The sequence below is a fragment of the Glycine max genome, chromosome 11 (genome assembly GCF_000004515.6).
Source record: "Glycine max cultivar Williams 82 chromosome 11, Glycine_max_v4.0, whole genome shotgun sequence".
Classification (NCBI taxonomy): Eukaryota; Viridiplantae; Streptophyta; class Magnoliopsida; order Fabales; family Fabaceae; genus Glycine; species Glycine max.
The window spans coordinates 29,869,742-29,884,883 of record NC_038247.2 but is presented as its reverse complement, the minus strand read 5'-3'; the positions used below and the strand labels follow the sequence as shown (position 1 = coordinate 29,884,883).

The 15,142-nt window shown below is 27.2% G+C and overlaps 1 long non-coding RNA gene across 2 annotated transcripts; it reads right to left on the bottom strand.

Moving 5' to 3' along the window:
* Positions 1–10,818: 10,818 nt before the first annotated feature.
* Positions 10,819–14,853, bottom strand: LOC102664252 (uncharacterized). Of its 2 annotated transcripts, none has more exons than XR_005887048.1 (4): positions 14,486–14,853; positions 13,804–13,955; positions 13,357–13,394; positions 10,819–11,287 (listed from the first exon to the last, which is right to left on the bottom strand). It is a non-coding gene; the product is annotated as an uncharacterized lncRNA (long non-coding RNA). The 2 variants fall into 2 exon arrangements; XR_416842.4 differs by lacking the exon at positions 10,819–11,287 and adding an exon at positions 12,583–13,250.
* Positions 14,854–15,142: the final 289 nt, after the last annotated feature.

Here is a 15,142-nt window from a genome sequence, read left to right as displayed (position 1 = left end):
AATTAGTTTAAATGAAAAAAATTGCATTCATAAATGTATCATTATGTTTAATGTTGAACGCGGACTACATACAATAATTACTAAGTATATTAATGGTATTTTTTTATTATTGACAATAATGACAATGTATATATAATAGCAAAATAACGTACTACTATATCATCGAGAATTCATAAAAAAAAAAATGTGAGTACCAATAAAACAAATATTATTGAATGCATAGATGAACTATTCTAGTTTTATCACTTATAGTTATTTCACATTAGTCAAACATAATTATCTTTCACTAAGAATACATGTGATTTATACCAAAAAATAATATTCTTTTTGTTCTTATTTATAATACTCAAGTTTAAAATAATTTATTTTTTATAAAATCTAATTTATAATGTTGATAGCATTAATTATTTTTACAATAAAAATGTTTCTTATTAAAAGAAGAGAAAAAATATATTAAAAATTAGAAGAAAGAAAATTATTAATTATAATGATAATTAAAAAAATTATAAACTTAAAGATAATATTATTATTATTATCAACTAAATTAATTACTTTTTTAATCTTCATGAATTAAGTAATTGAGTTTTATATATAGGAACATGAAGAAGAAGTATACTATTATATTAAATGTATACATATTATTATTTTTTTTTTTAAATGCATGTATATTTTCTTATAACAAAAATATATGTATATTATAATAGTAATTAATAAATGATATAAAATTTTATCCTAAAGCAATAAATGATATTAGTAAATGATAGTGTGAGTATTTATTGTCAGGAGATATCATTAATGATCTCAATTACTTTGCTATTATGTACTACTATGTATAATAAAATACTAGTAAGACTTTAAAAATTTAATACCAAGCAATGTCATTTATTGCTTTGCAATAAATTTTCATATCATTTATTACTATTATTAATAGACATAAATTAAAAAGATAAGGCTGTTTTAAATTATATAAAATGTTAAAAATAAAGTGAAATGTAAAAAAAAATATTAATATGATCTCATACGCTATTATGAATTTTTCAATTTTTAAAATTTCATAAATTAGTTTAACTGATAAAAATCACATTCATAAATATATCATTATGTTTAATGTTAATCAAAAATTTTTAACATCGATTAATGAATTAAATAAAATATTTATTTGATTAAATAATTTATGATAAAATTTAAAACATGTCACAAAAGAGTTTAGTATTCGTGTACAGCTTGTGTAATTATTTTTATATTATCAAACAATAAAAAATCAATTTTTAAACCATCGATGGTTAATTATAATATAAAAAAATGTTTACAAAATTAGTATATTTTAAATAAAACTGGCACAAAAATAAAAATTAAGATCGTGTGAAAAACTATGTATGAAAATCATCTCATGTTAAAGAATAAATACCTAATTTTTAAAATAAAAATATTATAAATATATTCCTTATTTTCTTCATCATTTAAAAAAAATATTTACGTTGCTCAACAAAAAAATATAATTCCTTACTCTATTCAACGTGTGTATTTTAATTTAAATGGAATAAATTGCAATTTAAATATAGTTTATTACTATTTTTCAATAACGTTATTAATTATTGTCTTAAGAATAACAATTAAGGAATTAAAAATAAAAAATTATTAAAAATGTGACATTTATTATTAGTAGTAAAACATTCTGAAATTGATTTTTGATAAATTATTTTTATTGAATCTTTAATTTTTTTAGGGCAATAAATAATTTTTTTAATATTTTTTATTTTATTAAAATTATTTTAAGACTGATTTAAAATTTTTAAATGATACTGGTTTCCTCTTCAAAAACAAATTACCAGTTTTAGTTAAATAGCACTGTAAAAATTTGTTGCAGTTACATATTTTAACATAATATTCTTTCAATTAAAATATATTATTTTTTAATTACTTGAAATTAATCTAAGAATTGATGTTAAGATTTTTTATAATTCAAGGGGCCTTTTGGCATAGATCACAATGTCACTATGTTTTATATTTATCAATTACTACCTCCATTTTAAAATAATACTAGTCTTTTAAAGTTACAACACACTGATTAAGAAACTCAATTGATATAAATTTACAAATATTCTCAATTTTGTAACTTCTTTTGTTTCCTTAAAATAAAAAAATTACTCTTATTATAAATTATCTTATTCATCACCAATAACCAATATACTCTACTATTCACCTGTTTATTTTATAGTTATTGTCTCTTTTTAATACAAGTATTAATTCATCCTCTTACTTATGTTTAGATACTATTAACAAAATAGCTTAAAAAATTATTACTTTAGAATTCATGAAGTATTCTATCTGAATCTATATATAAAAAAAATAATTATTTTTACATTGATTAAGAAAAATAGTTAGAATCATTTAATTTTATTAATATCAAGTAAAAAATAAGATTATTTTTAAAATATTTTATATTTAAATTTAATATCATTAATAAAATAAAATCATTAAAAAATAGAAATATAATTAATAAAAATATTTTAAAAATCATATGATTAAATAGGAATGAAATTAGTTAATTTATTTATATTTGAATCTAATATATAAAGTAATATATATATATATATATATATATATATATATATGTGTGTGTGTGTGTGTGTGTGTTTGAGATAGAGAGAGAGAGAGTTCAAAAAGAATGCTATTTAACTTTTGAAAGTTGAATGATTCGCTTGATAAAAAGAAAAGAAAAAAATTAAATTAAAAAATAAAAGGAATGAAAATTTTAAATTTTTATCTTTGTAACTATATATTAACTTTTTCTTCTATTTTTATTGTCAACCAAAAAACAAATATTTTGTTATAAGAAGGTCACACTTCGGTAATACAAAAGGTGTATTTGATTTAAATGAGAAAAATAAAATAAAAAACAATTTTTTAATTAAAATAAAATATAAAAAAATAATAATCCCACGAAATAATATATAAATTTTTTCTTATCTTTTGTTTTTCTCCTTACAAACAAACGCGCCCTGTAAGGGTAGCCGCCAAAGCAACGGTTCAGATCGATAGGAAAATGTCACTCCGCAAGTTGATGCAGTGGGTCCACGTACGGTTGCAGAGTTAACCCTTTTCTCATTCGCCACCTTTCCACATTATTGTGTGTTTAGGATCTCTAGGAAGTGAGTCCCACAACAACAAACCGACCTACAAATGTGGCCACTTCTCATTGGATGATATTACCTGAGCAGCATCCAGTCCTTAAATTCTAAAATACTAGTCCTAGTACTCTGTCATGTGTATTTTCTCGATGCTCTCAATCTTAAATATACTATTAAATCGTCAAAACCTCAAATTACTGATGGTGCAGGAAATTATAATTAATTTGTGATCTAGTTAATTTAGTCAAAAGTTTTGGTCTAATTGTATAAATTATTCTAAACAATTTTGAAGTTTAATTTAATAATCTAGGATGACAACTCTCCCAACAACCAATGAATTGGATCCACGTAATGTCATGTGTCCTTTATAAAGGGCTTCAGTACGTACGTGATAATCATCATGCATATGTCACTGAAATCCCTTTTCCAATCAACTGACCCCCTCTCTTTTTTAAATAAGAATTTTCTGAAAGGATTTATTTTGTGTAAATTATAAATATTCTTTATATTATTATGTATTAACAAATTATTATATGTAATAAATTTATTAATTTTATAAGTTATTATGATATGTTTATAACTTGTATGATAAGAATCATAAAAGTCATACCCGATACATACAAATGCATCTCATATGCACCAACGTCTTTTTTTAAGAAAAAGTATAAATAGAGAAAATGAAACATGTTAAAAATGTGCATAACTTATATTTATCATTTTGGCTCATTAAAATATATTTGATAGATAAAATTGACCATTTTATTAACTTTTTGCATCAATAATGTTAATCTAAATGAAATCAAGCTTAAATAACTTAAATATAACCTTAAGTTTGAGTCCTGTCAAAACAAGATTATGAGTAGTTTAAATGTTTAGTTACAAAAATACTTTCACCAATTCCAATATAAAATATTTGTGTTCAAATACATAAATTGAGAAGCTTTTGGAGTATAAATATTTAGACATTTTGTAACTTTAATTCAAACATACAAGAATAGATTTCACTATAGATGGTAGTGAGTTAGTTTCTCTTTCATAAATTAGTGATAGATAAAATCAATAAATACTTCACACTAATACAATACTAAAAAGTAATAAATATGAAATAAAAAGACATGAAATGGAATGAAGGTTATCATGGTACAATTTTTTGTATTGAATTGACGAGATAAGAAATCAGATATCTAAAATTTGTGAATAAAAGTCAATTTTATCCTTATCTACCTTTTTGTTTCCGTACCCGCAAAGAGCTCAAGAAGTAGTGTTTGTGTCATTTGGCAACTTTAATGTATTATTTCTCATCTATTTCTCTTAAATTAGACAACTCAATATTTATTTTATTTTTATTCTATTTTTTAAAAAATTATCTATCTTCTATTCTATGTTCTATTTCTCTCTTTTGAATCAAACATGACATTAATGAAAACTTTTTAGTTACATGTCATTGTTTAAAGTTAAATACTCCAAATATCAAATTATTCAAAAATATGATATGTGTGGTATCTTAAAAGAAAACAAATACTACAACAACTGTAACATCCCATTTCTTTTCGTAAATAAATTTAAAAAGCTTTTTAGTATAAATAAATAAATATAGAGCAAATAATAGACTGAGTATCTTAGGTATAAATAGTTATGTTAAGTCAGATGTCTCATTTTGACCTTATTTTCATTTTTTCCCTTCTCCTCTCAAAATCCTTTCTTTTTCCCGCCGTCCATAAAACCTGTCTTAGAAAAAACGATGATCCCGGACTCATTCACCGTTGGATCGTCGTGAAATTTGAATACCATGTTCGCAACCCAATTCCAAACATTATAACTGTTGGGAATTTTAAAATCATATCTGAGCTTAGAGGAAAACCCTTCGCATTGTAGCCTTTTATTTTCCCGCAGAAACCCAAAACTGTCTCGGTAAAACTATGATTCCAGTTTCATTAACTGTTGGATTTTCATGAAAATTGGATATGTTGTTTGAAATTCAATTGCGCACACTTTCACCGTTGGGATTTGAGAGATAATATTTGTGAAGGGAGAAAAAGGAATCGCATGAAGACAGTACAAGTGGAGGTTTCAATCTCTTCTTCGTCTCTCTGACGTTTGGGAATTCTATCGGAGCAGTCGGAGGAATAACTGGAGGAATCCCAAGGAACCGCTTAGAGGTAAGGGATGAGTTATTCACAATTGGGAATTAGTGAGAACATGTGTAGGGATCCTTAGAGATATCAATTGGAATGAGTTTTGAGGTGTTTTTGCAATTTTTATTTTATCCTTATAATTATTACAGTGAATTTTATATGTTTGACAGACCAATTATTGTGAAATTGATATGCTATTGTGTTGAGCGTGAACCCTATAAATCGAGTATTTTTTCTAATTAATATGAATTGATGAAATAAAGTAAGGACAAATTTAGAGAGAGATATTGATTTTGTATTTTCTCTTTTTCTTGCTTTTTAGGTTTTTATATATAATTTAAAAAATTAATATCATAATTGAAATTGACCAAAGTGTTCATATAATTATTTAGAATTTGTGCATTGAAAGCTTACTTTGTAATTTGTGATTCAATATGATGTATGGTAGTTTATATATATAGAGGTAGTTATTTATATTAATAATTTATGTAAATAATATTGTAGAGTGTTATAATATGATTCCAAAAATTATTAAGTGTTGGAGTTTGAGAATATTATGGTTAAATTTGATGAACATGTGTATGTTGTACCTTATGAATATCATTAGGAATGTTATGAGATGGTTGATGTGATGTTATGAGATGTTAAAGTGTGGACATGATATTCGATTGTGAATAAGTGGATGTGTTTAACACTTGATGTTACATTAATTATATTGTGAGCTATGAATTATACAATAATCCGACCAGTGTTTATGCGCAGTGTTAAAAAGAAAGTGTAGGTTCCTAGTTAGGAACCAGTGTTAAATTGTAGCGCAATTGTGTTAAACATGTTTGAAACATGAGTGCGAGGTCGTGGTATTGTATAATTCATCAGCAGTGCTTACAAATGAAATATGTGATGAATTGTGGAATAATATGTTGCCTTGAGATTATAATATTGTTATTGAGATTGAGTAAAAGTGTAAAGTAGAACAGGTGTTGAATTGTGAGATACGTAAAAACATGTGATGGTGGATTGTGACATTATGAGATGTGAAATTGTGAATGAGTTTTGGTCGTGAATAAGTGTGTGATTAACTCTTGATGTGACATTATTGGTATTGTAAGCTGTGAATTGTACAATAACCCGACCAGTGTTATCTTGAGAAAAGTGTAAATGCGCAGTGTTGAAGAGAAAGTGTAGGTTTCCTATTTAGGAACCAGTGTTAAAGAGAAAGTGTAGGTTTCCTATTTAGGAATCAGTGTTAAATTGTAGCGCAATATGTTATACGTGTTTAACACACGAGTGTGAGGTCATGAGTATTGTATAATTCACGAACAGTGTCTGTGTGCTAAAATGATTTTAGGGGTTGGACCTGAATCAGGAGGGAGAGGTCCTGACGGACTCTTTGGAGTGTAGGCCTTGGGGGTCACCGGGTTTGAGTGCTCCTTTAAGCCTATGTTGATCCCATATGGTTGGAGCATTCTCGCAAAACATCGTGACCCTGACTGGTCTCTCTATGATCTTACTTAGTGAGTGTGACCTAACAAACTCATTGTGTGGTGTGTCTTGTTATGTACTCCTAAGCGCCCCAGGATGGTTTTTCACTGACATTGTACCACATTGCATATAGGTTTGAGTCTTAGCATAATTGTCTCATGCGCTTGCTAATTGTTTATTATGAAATTGAGGTGTTATTATGTCTTGATCAGAGCGTGTGATTCTTGTGTGATGTGATTGATGATTGAAAAGTGTGATTGATGGATGAAAAGTGAACTTTGAATGACAAAGTGGTGGAATTACGTGAATTACGTGTAAGTAAGTTTTATTTGGTTTATATGATATGTATATCTAGTTGTCTTGTTTCTCTATTAGTTAGGAATGTGATAACTCACTCCTGGTTTGCTGTTTGTGTTTAGATCCTGTAATGATCTTGAACTTTGTGTTCGGAGGAGCAGATGACTAGGTGAACTGCTTTAACGAATATTATGCTGAAGGACGTCGGAACACAACGCTCTGATAAGATGTGACATTGAGATATAAGTTTTTATATTAATTTTATGATGTTAGTCTATTTTATTTCAGCTCACTGATTTAACAAAATATTTTTGTAAATTTTGACGGCCTTATTTTGAGTTGAATTTGTTTTTAATAAGTTTTATTTGGTAATTGAAATGAATGTGAATCTTTTACCCATGTGATTTTGTTTACCAATATATTTTTATATATTTTATATATATATATATATATATATATATATATATATATATATATATATATATATATATATATATATATATGTCGGGGTAGAGGGTATCACAACAACAGTAACAATTTTTTATTTTACTTTATATTAAAAAAATATCTATTTTCATCTTTAAATTTGTTAGGTGCAAACAATTAGGTCTCAAAAAGATGAAAAATTAAAATTTTATCTAATAAATTTACAAAAAAATACAATAAATTAGTCTTGTCATTAGTTTTCTCCATTAACTTAAATGACTATGCCTACATGATACTTCTAGCGATGACGTGGTAGTTGATGGTTACCATGTGTCATCCGTGTAGTTGTCACGTGCCAAAAAGTTGACTTTTCAATTTGATCTCTAAAATAACTTGTTGTCATTTCAATTTCTAAACTTAAAGAGAACTCCCTTTGGTTCCTATAAACACTTTTAAATTTTCAATCAAGTCTCATGTTGTATGAAAATATTAGCATAGACATTATCATATTCTCTCACTTTTATTGTTTTAACAATTTTGTCATTTAAATTATTTTACTATAAACTTGAAACTAATTATGAATGCTTACATCGCAATATAAGTGTTAGATTTAGAACATTATTAACAAGATTCTTTAAGGTTTTAAATAAGATCTTCTACCCAAATCTAGTTATTATCTTTATGCTATTAATATGAGTAGAATGCTGGACTAATTAATTAATTTTATGGAATAAAGTTAACAACAAAAGATAGTTAAAAAAAACTTGGCAATCACAAAAGGAAGAAAAATAGACGTGTTAAAATCATTTTCTTATATTTCATCTTAAATTTTAGTTGAATAAAATGATTTATTTTATATCCTTTTGCTTTTAGTTTCCTCCTCAATTAAATAAATATATTGAGCTTTAAAATAAATTATTCACTAGTATTTATATATTTACATAATTTGCATTTTTAATTTGATTCTTGTGAAAAACTAATTTAACTTTTATATGTTTATTTATTTTCAGTTCATTTATACGGTTGTTTGTCTATTATAATGTTATTAGTTACAATTTTAATTTAATAAAATATAATAAATAAATTGATAGTGATTTTAAATATAAAATAAATATTTTTGATGTTTATATTTAATTTTTATCACCATAAAAAATTGTTATCAATGTAAATAAATGTTATTTATAATTATTTTTAAACTTTTAACAAGCGTACCAATTGTCATTATAGGTTATCAATGTAAACAAATGTTATTTACTATGTTGTTGTTATGTTTTGGGCCCTGCTCATAAGCATAGTCACCTAGGTCCTCCTTGGTTGTCTATTTCCTTCTCCTCTTTCAGTCATGTTACTTTCTACAAGTGTTTTATTAGTTGAAAGATAATCAGAAGAAGAAGACTTATCCGACGTTATAGTGGTTGCTTGTTTCTTTTTCTTTTTATTCTTTCTTTCAATCTTGGTAATTTCCGGATCAAATGACATTGTATCTGTTGGATTTTTACCTCGCATAAAGGAAAAAAAAAAGACATACTACAACAACAACCCATAAGCACCAAGGTTAGTGAAAAATAATAGTAAGAGAAATTTATACAATGAAAGAAATAAGTACAAAGGTAAGAAAGGATAAAAGAAGGAATTTATACAAAATCAAAAGAAATTTACATAGGAAAATATCCTATCAAACTGAAAGTTTAAATCTGAAAGAACTAAGTGGATGACTCAAGTCTTCGACAACGGCGTCAAAAACTTGTTAGACTTTTGACATGCATACTAATTGTCGTTGTAGGTTTCACATTTATAAAAGAGTTTGTCTCCACAAGGGACTCGAGTTTACTTAATTCATTCAGATAAAGGTCATCAGTTTAATAGTTATGTACAAATTTAATCGAATCTCATTGGTTTCAGTTTGATTAACTAAAGAAAACTTAAAGTAAAAGAAAAGTAAAAATAACGGTTTTACGAAAATAATGAAAATGCAGAAAATGCAAAAATAACGAAATTTAGTGCATAAAAAATACGTAAATTATGAAAATAATAATAATGACTTGAATTAATTTAAGAAAACATAAGATTGGATTTCATCCTTCATACCCTTAGTATCTTAATAAGATTAACATATATAAATCATTTTCTAACATTACTAATGCACACATAGTTATCTTAAGTCGATTCCTCACACTTGGAACCTAAGAATATTTACTAAATATGGAATCCTTCGCATATGTAGTAAATATCCTAGCATTACAATTATATTCTCGTGCTTTTTGCAATCAAAACATTATGCTTTATTCCTAGCAATGTAACGTAAAGAGTAAAATCATTCGGTTCAAATTCTAAGATTACTTTCCAGTCTCACTTAAAGTCCAATTTCATGACACCAGTGATAAAATAGAATCAAGCATTACAAGTATAGTGAAATTACCAATAATGAATAGAAAAGATTAATACATATATAATATCAAAAGGGATACATAAGGGTACAAAAATTACATTCAATCCTTAAGAAAACTAACCGATCATTGCACATAGCACAAGACTAACAAGAGAAATGACAAAAGAAGTGATTCACGGTTACAACTCTACAACGTCTCAACTTCACTTTTCCTCTTTTCCTTATTCTTTTGCGTTTTCTTTGGTGTTTTTAAGGCTGTTGGATTTCTTTTCTCTTCAACCATGCATGACTATTTATAGAAAACAACCAAGGAGTGCAGAGAAATTCGCCCAAGTGAACGGTAGGTCACCTAAGCGAATTGTGGCTTAATGGTGAAGGCATCCACTAGCCAGACAAGTTGCTTGCTTAAGGTTGAAGTTACATTTTAGCCTAGGCGAGTTGGATGCTAGCTTGAACGAATTTAGGGTCAGAAACCTTCATAAAAAAATTATTTTATCCTTCCTTTTGATTTTATTTCTGAATCTAACAAATAACTATCAAAACCTACAAAATCATAGATGAATTTTTCATATTTAAACTACAATATTAATAAATATACAATGTATATAAACAACTAGATTTAAGGATAATTTATAAGAAAACTATTATAATCAAAGGATAAGTACTAACAATTTAATCCAAAAAATAAATAAAATTTGATACTTATCAATTATTATACCAATAATTTACATAGTGAGACTTAATTAAAAATTAAAAAGTAATTTTATATAAAGAAATAATATATAATTAAATATATAGACTAAAATGTCATTTTTGACACACGACAATCACATTTAAATTAATAAAAAAATTAACAATAACATTAATTTATCACAAATTTTACAAATTCAAATAATAAAATTTTAGTTTTTCATCATCTGATCTAACTGTTTACACTTACTAAATTCAACAGGAAAATAAATATTTATCCTAAAAGAAAACGGAAACAGAGCATGTGCATCACGATCCTCGAAGATGCGCGTGAGCATAGCGTGTCGCTGTGTGCTGTAACACTGGGAGAGGAGCGTGAAAGGCACGAGGAAATGGGTTAGGACGTTAGGTTGTGCTCCACCGCGTGTGGTTGGGAAAGGAACGAGCAAAGGGCAATGCGGTCCCCTTCAGATGGGACCAACTGCTCCACTGCTTTTGTCTCTTTCTTTCTGGATATTTACGCGTCGCACAATTTCCCCTTTTCTCCATCGCTTTCTCTCTCATTTTCCACATTATATTGTTTTTGGTTTTTCACTTGGACACTTGGACTTACCTTTTTACCCTCCTCCCCTTATACTCCAATATCATTTCCACTGCATGGACATTGCTGGAGTTCTCAAATGCCAGTCTCATCTAAGAAGTTTCTTTCCTTCTCCTTGCGTGTTGTTGTCTCTATTCTGTGCAAAATGCAAATTGTCCTACGTCTACTTTAGGTATTCAACAACCGGGGTGTAAATTGTATAAAAATATAAAGAGATTTTTTTTTTCTTTTTTATCCGTAAAGTACTACTAAAAATTGTTGTTTTCAGAGGCAAAATAATTTTTTAACATAATATTAATACAAAATTATCTCTATAAAAAATAATGAATAATTTTTATCAGGGTATAAAAGATATATATTTTTTTTAATATGATTTATTTCATATATAAAAGTGAAACAATAATTAAATACGAATTATTTGATTAAGAGATAGAAACCATCATAACTTATGCTTCAACTTGATAGACAAAATTGAATTTGATTCTTCCAATTTTAATCAAAACATAACAATGATTAATTTTTAACAAAAAAACTAATTAATTAATTTTAGTACAATCCTTTCTAACTAAATTTTTTATTCATACAACTTGAACATGCCACTTTATTTAAAAAAAAAATTCCAATTAATATTGGTGAACTGGGAATAATTTGAATGTAAATTAATTCAAGCAATATTTTGAAAGAAAATGTTTTATATAATCTATATGCATCATTCGCACATGTAAAGTGTGCTGGATGGATTTCATCGTTTTATTTTATATGTACGTTGACTAACTTAGAAGCTCACATATTCCACGTGTGTAATTGGTACGTATTCACTATTGCATAGCCAGGTTTTTATGTGGATTCTACCTGCATTTAAAGATGATTTTGATTCATTTTTACAGATAATGTGAAAAGTTAAAATTTTTTACCATGATTTTTAAAGAACTGTATTTTTAGAATGTTTTTTTTAAATAAAAAACAAAAAATTAAGATTTCTAAGATAATTTTTTTAAAAAATCATTTTAAAATATCTACGATTTAAAATGATTTTTTTAAAGAACAACATTAAAATATATATTTCTTTTAAAAAAATTAAAATTAAAGAGTTTAAGACGATTTTTCTAAAAATTGTCTTTAAATATAAACTCTCTATCTTAGAATATCTTTTTTTTAAATAAAAAATATCATTACTTTTTCTGTATAATAAAAAAAATTTATTAATCAAATCCTGTACCAACAGATAAATATACAATTATTATAGAATAATTTCATAAATACAAGAAACCAGTATATACCACAATCAATGTCTATATTAATATATAATTTTTGTTGTCAAATTTAATTATTACAAAATTTAGCATACAAAATAGTTCATTTGACATTTTTATGCTACTATGAGAGAGAATGCCTCTATCAGAAGTTTCTTTGTCCAATATCTGTAGGGCCATAGGGTTCTATCATTTTAAAATATTTTCCAATTTTAATTTTAATAGGTGATTATTTATTTTGACTAAATTCTGAGATTTTTTTTTATTTAGTGTATATACGTCAATGTGTTAAAGACCACTAGCTCTGCTGCACAATCATATATAGAAACCATTAACCAAGCATCAAAGTAGAAAGGATAATTACATTGAGTAAAAAATTAATCAATCAACATTCATTTCACAATCAACATTGTATACTCCTGTGCATTAAATTCTTAAATAGTAATTTTATCCATGATACATGTCCACTTCACTAAAATTCAAAATCCATACTATAGTAATTATATTTTTAAAGAATATGATAGGAAACAGTTGCATTAACTTATATTAATATCTCCACATTCATGCAACAAACTATAGGAGAGAAAATAGTTAACATCATGGAATTATATAATTCATTTATTTTGTTTACAAATAAAGAAATTTAATGGTTCCTAATTAAGAAATTGTTACAATATATAAAAGGAGAAAGAAGCATTACTTATAATCACAATTATGATAATGAATTCAGACTTAATCAAAGCATTTTACATATTATTTAGCTGTTCCGTTGTGGCATAAATCCCATAATGAACTTCCTTTTTTGATAATGCTTTTAAGGCAGAAACGAAGCACTGGACCTAATAACTACATAGAAGGTTGAATAAATTGGAATAATTTAGGTTCATGCACAAAAATTGTTAAATACAGCGCTATGAAGTAAGAATGCCAATTTTAAAGAATGAAGACATACCTTAAACTAGCACGAAGTTCATTAGCAAACTCGTGGGCCTGTAAAGGGATTCCTAAAACTTTAGATTCCATTTGCACAGTAATTTACCAAAGCAAACACAAACAATAATATATGAACCAGAATTCAAATAATAATTAAAACAAAATTTACTTGTCAATTGCAGCAGGTCATAAACATCCATGTAATTGCCCCGTAATTATTATGATAGACTTGTTTCCTATATTTCCAAATCATGTTTTTATTAGGCTTAGCCTATATATTATAATCACATTAGTGCTTGTATTTTTTTTATCAAGAAATATAATTCAGTTTTCCCCTTATTTAAACTATAATGGCCACTTCTCAGTTCATAAAAAGCTAAAGTAATAGCAAGAATGTACCATCAAATGACCAAGAAATAACAAAATAATATCAATACAAGTTTGTGAATAGGTTGTAATCTCTTACCCCCCGCGAAGCTAGAAGCAAGTTTAGAGAACTGCAATAAGCTTTTGTCAATGTACCCAAGCAAAACTAGCTAAGTAACTTCTCAAGTATTCAGAAGCTTTCCCAACTAAAACAGACTTTATTATTTGAATTTCTCCTCGCTTCTCTTTAACCTGTAGGAAGAGCAAAAACCACCATTAAAACACATGACTAGATAAAACAGGTGGAACTCCAACTGAAAGAGCAAATATTATATGAATGAAACAAAAAAATGAGTTGAAGTGATTGGTAAAACAGGTGGAACTCCAACTGAAAGAGCAAATATCAGAATGCCAGACTGAAAAAAAACCTGAAACAAACAAATAACGATCGGTGTGCAGGTGCAAAATCACATTTTGCACGAGTCAATAATATGCAAGTCTATATCTTATTAGTAATACACTTGAAAACTAGCAGAACAAATGTCTACAACATAGAGAATGTAACCAAGTAACACAGAATAGACCCAAAGTTTTAAGATGAGAAAGTCATAGAAAAAACTTATAGCAAATGGCTTTAGTATCTGATTAAAAAGCTTCGAAAACAAATTAATGTGGCAAAATCACAGATTCAACAAAAGTGCCATGATGTCATGTTCAATTTATTCTGTGGCAAATATTCAAAGCACAAAGGAGCACCATACAATACAAGGATAAATACTCACATAAAAGAGAGCATGTCCTCAAATTGAGCTTTACTATGGCCACGATCCGCAGCCCGCTTCATCCATTTTCTTGCTAGTTGATGGTTACGTGTCAATCCTTCCCCAAAGGAGAAGCACAAGGAGATATTGAACATAGCATAGACATACCCACCCTCTGCAACTTTCATATACCATTTTGCCTGTTCCAGGAAAAAAAACTTGTTAAAACCAAAGGTCACAACACGTCACAATAACAAAAGAATCCAAAACACCCAATATTATATAAGCCAAGAACCAAGCAGATTTCCAATCCATTGACACACACTGATAGGGAAAGGAAAAACAATGCACTGGACTTCGAGGGCCAGTATCCTCCTAACACAGAATTTCTCAAGATAATTTTCATTGCCATTTCCTTATTACATGAGCTGCATATATAGAGCTATTATCCTAACAGAATTTGGATTTTAGCAGGATTTGCACTAACGGAAAAGATCCTGCTCTATGGAAATGGTAGGCAAAACAGGGGACAAGCCCGGCCACGTCACCACTCAGCCGTTACTTTGGTTTTGTGCTTTTCCTGTTGGGCCTTGCTGATGGCACTCCTTCATTCATGCTTGCTGATGGCACCCCCTTCATTCGTATCACACACACACCCCTTTGAAAGAAAAGGTTCAC